Below are 8,578 nucleotides of genomic sequence, written 5' to 3'. Positions count from 1 at the left end.
TGTTGTTATGAATAAAAAATCAGAAATATGTGCAAAAGACACTACTGTGGTAATAACACTATGCCTATAAATACATAATCAAAAAAATGGAAAATTCATGAAATAAAAATTCAAGTTAGAGAGACTATTTCAACAAAATCAAGTGTAGTAATTTGGAAAAGGAAAGAAAAACGAAACCTCTGAAGTTTTTAATCCTAATTTTACAGTTACAGAAGTCCATCTGGCCCTCATGTACAATTCCTAGAAGCATGGACACCTCAGGACCCGTGCTCCAGTCCCAAATTTCAGACAAAAAGAAGACATATTATGAACTCAAATTTTCCTCTACTTACATATAAACCACTTAGGAACACACAGCTCCTCCTTTGTTGTTGTTCAGTCGCTCGGTGTGCCTGACTCTTTGTGAACACATTGACTGCAGCACACCAGGTTTCCCTGCCCATCACCATCTCCCAGAACCTGCTCAAACCCATGTCCATTTAGTTAGTGATGCTATCTAACCACCTCAATCTCTGTCATCCCCATCTCCTTCTGACTTCAGCCTTTCCCAGCATCAGGGTCTTTTCCAATAAGTTGGCTCTTTGCATCAGGTGGCCAAAACACTGGAGCTTCAGCCTCAGCAACAATTCTTCCAATGAATATTCAGTTGATGTCCTTTAGGATGGACTGGTTGGATCTCCTTGCAGTCCAAGGGACTCTCAAGAGTCTTCTCCAACACTACAGTTCAAAAGCATCAATTCTTCGGTGCTCAGCTTTCTTTATTGTCCAACTCTCACATCTACAAATGCTACTAGAAAAACCATAGCTTTGACTAGACAGATCTTCGTTGGCAAAGTAATGTCTCTGATTTTAATATGCTGTCTAGGTTCGTCATAACTTTTCTTCCAAGGAGTAAGCATCTTTTAATTTCATGGCTGTAATCACCATCTGCAGTGATTTAGAACCCAAGAAAATAAAGCCTGTCACCGTTTCTACTGCTTTTCCATCTATTTGCCATGAAGAGACGGGAGAGGATGCCATGATTTTAGTTTTTTGAATGTTGATATTAAGCCAGTTTTTTCACTCTACTCTTTCACATTCATCAAGAGTCTCTTTAGTTCTTCACTTTCTGCAATAAGGGTGGTGTGATCTCCATATCTGAGGTTGTCGATATTTCAACTCCTCCTTTATGTAAATGTATTTATTTGCCCCTAAATTTTTTAAATTGTGTATGCTAATGAAAAACAAATCAAACCCCCTTTACCAATGTTCTTAATTGCAATGTTTTGACTGAGAAGGCAAACTTCTCATATGGATTATTTGTAACATTTAATAAAACATGATATATTAATCCTGGCTTGGGAAAAATTTACAATAGAATGGGATAAACTTATATAATAAACTATTAATGAACATTTATCAAATTATATTTATATATTTACTTGACTATTTCATAAAGAAATCATGTTATTTAGACAGTTTTTGCTATTATTTTTATTTTGTTTATTTTATTTTTTATTGTTATTTTATTGTGGTATTTAGACAGTCCTTTTGTTATTTTTCAGATATATGGGATGATAATACCACAAATGGGGAGATGAATTATACTATCATAAGTTTCTTACACTTTATATTACATGATATAACATTACTTAAAGGCAGAATATGTATGTGTGTGTGTGTGTGTGTGTGTGTGTGTGTTCTCAGTTGTGTTCAACTCTTTGTGACCCCATGGACTATAGCCCACCAGGCCAGGCTCCTCCATCCATGGAATTCTCCAGGCAAGAATACTGGAGTGAATTGCCATTTCCTTCTCCAGAGGATGTTCCTGCATCAGGGATCAAATCCATCTCTCCTGCATTGGCAGGCAGATTCTTTACCACTGAGCCATCTGGGAAACCCCATCAACTAACTTTACTTACTGACATTTACAGAAGCTACAACCAATGACAGCAGAATCCATATAAATACATTTAAGTACCTGTGAAACAATTACAAATGTAGACTAAATACTGATCCACTAAACAAATATCAAACATTTAAAATCATTGATACTACAGAGGGTATATTTTCTGACCATAATAAAATGGAGCTGAAAAAAAATAAGACAAAAAATATTTTTAACATAAAATAGTTTCAAAATGAAACATCTGTATGGGTTAAAAAGTCCAAAAGTTGTGGAAGACAATAAAGTCATTCTTTAGAGAAAAATACATATACATATGAAGGAGAAAAATATAAAATTAATGAGTTAAGCTTTTCAAATTCACAAACCAGAAAAACAATCCAAAAATTTAAATGCAAAACAAGGACAAAGGATATAATACAAATGAGAGTAAGAATAAATAAAATTTAAAACAGAAAACAGAGAAAATTAAAAATCAAAATTTGAAATGATCAATAAATTGATAAACTTTCAGAGACTATTGCAAGAGACAAAGAGAGACAAACATAGAGTTCTGGTGTGGGGATGGGGTAAGGTGAGGGCAGAGGCTGGAGAGAGGGGAAAAGAAAAGAAAGAGAAAGATATATATAGAAAAGAAAACAAATTACCAGTATCAAGAATGAAAGGGATATCACTACAGACTCCACCAGTGTCAGAGGGAAAGTAAGTGAATACCTCAAACAACACTGCATACACATAATTTATTTGTCTTTATTCACTGTCTCTGAATCATAAGCCTAATTATTGATTTTACACCACCCCCCACTAAGTCACAGACATACAGAGATTTTGTGTATTTTTCTTTCTTGAGGAGTGTCTTTCTAAAATTCTGGTAAATGACCAGTGCTACATATAATCTGAGGCAGCAATGGAGTGAGTCTTGACATAGCTTGTTAGGATACACTCAATAGCAACCATGTTAGGATGGCAGTAAAGATGCAGCCTTGAGAACATGAGTAACCACCAAGAAAGTCTAAAGATGTGTTCACAGATGTGTAATTTAGGAGCAGAAAGTAAGAAAGACAGGGAAAGGATATATGACACTAGAGTCCATAATTACTTATAAGACAGACATTTGCTTGATTTGAATATTTATATGAGACATGAATAAAGAACAGAAATCTCATGTGGGTGATGATAGAAGTAATTTAAGTAAATGGTCTGGCTATATTGGCAGAATGAGGGACAGTTACCTGGTTTTTGAGATATGCAAATATGGTAGGAAAAATAATGGCTCCAATCATAGGAATCTATGAATATGTAAGAGTACATAGCAAAAGGGAATTTAGGTTGTAGATGTGATTAAGACTGCTAATCAGCTGACTAAAATAAAGAGATTAGGATGATCCAGGTGGGCTGATTGTAATTACAAGTATCTTTACCTTAAAAGAGGAAAGTGGGAGAGTCAGAATTAGAGAAGTGAAGATGGAAGCAATGTTAGAGTTCTACAATGTCAGAGTGATCCATTTTTCTGACTTTGAAAATGAGGGAGAAGCCAAGAGTCTAGGAATGTAGCTGATCTCTAGAAGCTAGAAAAGAAAATAGATGACTTCCTAAAGCTTTCTAAAGGAAACACAACTCAGTTATCTCTTGATCTTAGAACAGAAAGTCAATTTTGGACTTCAGATCTACAGAACCATAACTGAGGAGTCTGGCACTGGCAAAACCATGATTGTTTAGGACTGGCTACAGGCAACTACAAAGGTTTTACTAGGCAGGCCTCATAGGAAAAGCTGCCCACCCTCCTACCCACCCCGCCCCCACCCCACACACACACACACACACACACATACAGCAGGCTTTGTGCACAGCCAGGGCTTTGTAATCTCTGAAGGGAGTTGCAGTGAAGGACTCAGGCCCCTTTATATGCTCTTTATATATTTGCATTCCTAGTTCAATTGCCTTCATTTCTAGGTCTCTTTATTTGAGACCTTGTGCAGAGGTCCTCTTCAGGCACCTCTACCAAGGCCTTCTAAAGTAGGGGAGGTGGGAGAAATCTCAAATTTTTTTTCCCCCCATCCAAACTTGGTACCTAGTACTTTTCTACTTCTAGACTCTTCCAATACGAATCCATATAACTGCTGCACCCTTTGGTTCAGGGCTATATCAGTGAGGGTTCACACATCTGCACTGATTGTTCTAACACTCGACTGGTACAAAATTCCACAGAGGAAATGGGACAGGAAGTTTCTCCAGTTTTAACCTCTTGCTTATACCAGTATAGTGAGATATTAAAGCCTTAACACTCATTTTCGGCTCATTGCTTTAATCAGCTACTCCAACACCTAACAGTTTAGCTCTCAATTCCAGCTCAGTTGAGTTCTTGATACTAAGCAATATATCTGTGTTGTTTTAAGTCACTCAGGTTGTTATAATTTGTTACAGTGGTAGTAGAAAACTGATACAACTAAGACTTTATCAATATTCAATTAGAAACTGTATCATTTAAGTACATGTAACTTGCTTTTACTAGGAGAAACAATTAAAATAATCCCAAATCACTGAAACACATTTGGGCTAAATATACTCTTGATCAGATACCATATTTTTCCCAGTAATAGAAATCTTGAAGCATAGCTTAAACAAGAAATTTTAGGATGGACAAGTTCCTCGTTGGCAGCATGAATAACTGTGTGAAATCTCCAGTAACATAATCATAATTAGGAAAAGTACTTAAGAAGAGCTATTTAAAGTGTATGGAGATTATCCTAAGTAATTACAGCAAATGAAAGAAAAAGCTAAACATACCAAATATTGGAGAAAAAATGAGTCTGGGGCATTAGTTTCATGACCCTTTCTCACTGTACCATTTCAGTGACAGAAGCTCACCTCTGGGCAGAGGTGTTCAAGAACATGGACTCCCCCCATCCACCTTCCACCCCCAACCAAAGCTTATTGTTTCTTCTGGAGGGACAGGTCACAACCAGCAGCCTCACATTGCAAAAGTTCTCTTCCAGGCAAGAGTATGGCCAAAAGATTCTTTCTTCCCAATCATAAGGCAGAATAGCAGAGAATGGTGTATCCTGAATCGACCCTTGCCAAGGCTGAAAGGCTGATGTAAGTTAGAGGTGCCGTGCTGGATAAGGACTACCCGTGAGGATCAGAGGTTAAATATCCCTGCAGGATCCTTGACCAGTGAAACTGGTGCATCAAACTGAGAGAGAACCAAGGAAAGACACAACTAAGAAGAGCCCTCCTGGGGTCTAAACTTTTTTAAGTGTTGAAAGACAAAGACAAAAGAAAACCTTGAAAGCAGGAACAGAAATGCCCTCACTATATATATACAAGAACCCTGATGAAATTAACAGTGGATTTATCATCAGGAACAATGAAGTCTAAAAGGTTGTAGAATGATATATTCAAAGTGTTTAAAGAAATCCTAAAAGTCTAGAGTCTGCTAGCCAGAAAAAATTATTAATATCTTTCAAAACTGAAGGCAAAGTAAAGACATTTTCAAACAAACTAATACTCAGAGAATTTATTTCTTGCACATGGCTTTACAGGAAATACTAAAAGATGTTCTTTGGGCTGAAAGCAAGTGTCTTAGTAATTTGAATACATGCACACACATGCATATAGAGGCCTTTGAAATGTAATCACATAATGTAAAAGAAGTATGATTTTATATTTCTTCTCCTTTCTTCTTTTAACTGATTTACTAAAATTTTCAATTTAAAAATAAGAATATAATTTTACTCTAGTACCTGTAACACATAGAAAAAAATATATTTGACAATAATAACAGAAACAGTGATTGGGAACAAAACCACAGGAGGAAGGTAAGGAAACAACACTAGGCAATAACTCAAATTCACAGGAACAAATGAAGAGAAACAGAAATGGTAAACAAGGAGGTTAATATAACAAATTCTGCCTATAGATGTGATTTTTTAAAATTTCTACTAGACATAAAATTATATAGAGTAATATTTTCAAAATGCATTTCTGGCTTATAACATATAAAAATGCACTACGTATATCATACTAGTACAAAATGTGGGCAGGGGTAATAAAACTATCTGAGAAATGCTTTTATGTTCACTGGAATTAAGCTATTTTAAATCTAAAGTAGATTCAGATAAGTTAAAATGTATATGGTAAGCTGCAGTATAACCATGAGGGAAATCAGATTAACATAGCTAAAAACCTTTAGTGGTATTAAAAATATATATTAGAAAATACTCATATAATGCAAAAGAGAATATCAGAGTAAAAGAAAAAAAGAGATAAGACAGAGAGAGACGAAGTGTAAAATGGCAAAGGTAGATCCAACCATATAAACAATACCCTTAAATATGTATTGATAAATACTATCAATATGAAAGACAGAGGTTGTTCTCCTATACAAAAAACCAAGATCCTACTATATGCTGTTTACCAAAGACATGCTAGATTCAACATACTATTAATAATAGTTTGAAAAATTAAAAAATGTAAAGTATATCATGCAAAGAGCAAACTTAAAGCTGAAATGGCTATACTGTTATCAAAGTAGATTTAAAACAAAAAAGTTCTTAGAGATAAATAGGATCATTAAAAATGGCAACAGAGGCAATCCACCAAAAAGCTATACCAATTACAAAAATAGGTATACATAAAAACAAAGCCCCTATGTATACAAAATAAAAATTAAGGGAAATAAATAATATAGCAGAATTGAGGGAGACAACACAGCAATGATAATTCCAATGTCTAATTTTCAACAGTTGATTGGACAACTAGGCAGAAGATCAATAAAGAAATAAAATACCTTAACAACACTATAAACTATAACTGTAAACTAGATCAGACATAAATAAAATATTCCACCATAAAATAGCAGAACAGAGATTATTCTCAAGTACACATTGGACACAATCCAGAACAGCTGAAATCCTAGACCATAAAACTAATTCCAATGAATTTAAAAGATACAGAACAATACAATACCTATTCTTACACCATAATAGAATAAAATTAGAAACGAGTAACAGGAAAAAATTAAAAATCAAAACCATGTGATGATTACATAACATTACATTCCAAAAGAGCCAATGGGTCAATGAATAAATCACAAAAAAAATTTCTCTGAAAACATTTTAAGATGAAAAACAAACACTGAAACTTGTGGTAGGAAACTAAATCAAAGCTTAGAGGAAATTTATAGCTGTATAAATGCATATGTTAAAGAGAAGGTCTCATATCAAACACTACATTATAGGTTCCCCGTAAATTGATCTACTGGAATGACTTATGAAATGTGAAATAATGTGCTTAGATATGAAATGTAAGGACACTACTATAACTCCATTATTATCAACAATATATGATGTAATCTATTTGATATATTAATTTTAAATGATTAAGGCAAAGTTTTCACTATCTTTTTCTGGATATAGTTTACTCAGTTAATTGCTAAAAATTGTTAAAATAAGTTAACTTTCAATATATAATTTAGTTTTTATAACTTTCTCCTCCCTAGCACTTATTTGAAACATCAAAGCGAAGCAAAAATTATTTCCCACCTGTCATTGTAAATCATGAAATAAGTTGCACTCTACAAATATACATTTCCACAAACTCCCAGTTCCTTTTTCAATAAGCCAAGCACAGAAACAAATCTGTCTCAGATTTGTTGGTTCACAATCTGGGGAGTTGGGGTGAAATTCCAAACCGGCCATCCCTTCTGAGGAGAGCCAGGAGAGGACGAAGAGAGGGATAGACCACCTCAGACTGGTAGGTGGTGGATTTAAGTTTTAATAAGCAAGGCGACTTACTGATAAGGTTCGTCTTTGGCGGCCACAAGTGAGTAGGTAGACCTCTGCTCTCGCCAACCAGAAGCTTAGAACTTTTTATAAAGCATCCTTAATGCGGTTCCATCACCCTTCAGTTCTCTCTAGACTGTGTCACTAACGCATAGCTCACGGCAGGCTGCGCCCGCGGCAGAGCTGCGGCTGCGCACTGGGAGCAGTGGGCGGGGCCTAGATTCCGAAGCCCAGGAGGCGGGGATGGTGCCTTGGCAGAGCTGCGGGCGCACTAGGAGCAGTGGGCGGGGCCTAGATTCCGAGGCCCAAGAGGCGGGGATGCTGCCTTGGCAGAGCTGCGGCTGCGCACTGGGAGCAGTGGGCGGGGCCTAGATTCCGAGGCCCAGGAGGCGGGGATGCTGCCTTGGCAGAGCTGCGGCTGCGCACTGGGAGCAGTGGGCGGGGCCTAGATTCCGAGGCCCAAGAGGCGGGGATGCTTCCTTGGCGAGCCTGCTAGTCCGAGCCCTGGGGATTCCTCCCGTCCTGCTCTCGGTTCAGTCAGCCGTTATGTCGTTTCCGTGACCTCCTCCAACAGGGTTTTAGGTAAGTAAATACTGTTTGTCTTGGTCCATCCTTCTTTGTTTATAAGTAATACTTTTGTTTGGAAATTCTTTGGAAAAGGAACTAAAGAAAGAGGCCGTTTTCTCAGAAATGAAATAAAATGCTACATTTTTGTGGGAATTTTTCAACAGACCACTGAATCATAAAAAAAACGTATTTTCAAACTTGAAAATTGTACCGTGCTTCAAAAAGGTTATTTGAAACAGTACCATTTTTTTTAAATGACTAACCATTTCTGACTGAGCTACTGAACAAGCATCTCCTGTGATTTTTCTTTATATCTTTGTAAAAAAATAATTGTATATAGGTG

At 36.3% G+C, this 8,578-nt stretch overlaps 1 long non-coding RNA gene across 2 annotated transcripts in view; it reads left to right on the top strand.

The window, feature by feature from the left end:
* The first annotated feature begins 8,141 nt into the window (after nt 1–8,141).
* Nucleotides 8,142–8,578, top strand: part of LOC110135495 (uncharacterized) — a 57,424-nt gene continuing 56,987 nt past the window's right edge. For both annotated transcript variants that reach the window (XR_011482582.1, XR_002313387.2), the window contains exon 1: nt 8,142–8,250. This is a non-coding gene — a long non-coding RNA (uncharacterized lncRNA). The remainder of the gene's footprint in view (nt 8,251–8,578) is intronic.

Source organism: Odocoileus virginianus, chromosome 21, assembly GCF_023699985.2.
Source record: "Odocoileus virginianus isolate 20LAN1187 ecotype Illinois chromosome 21, Ovbor_1.2, whole genome shotgun sequence".
NCBI classification, from domain to species: Eukaryota; Metazoa; Chordata; class Mammalia; order Artiodactyla; family Cervidae; genus Odocoileus; species Odocoileus virginianus.
The sequence above is the reverse complement of the archived record's forward strand: the minus strand, read 5'-3'. Positions and strand labels throughout refer to the sequence as shown.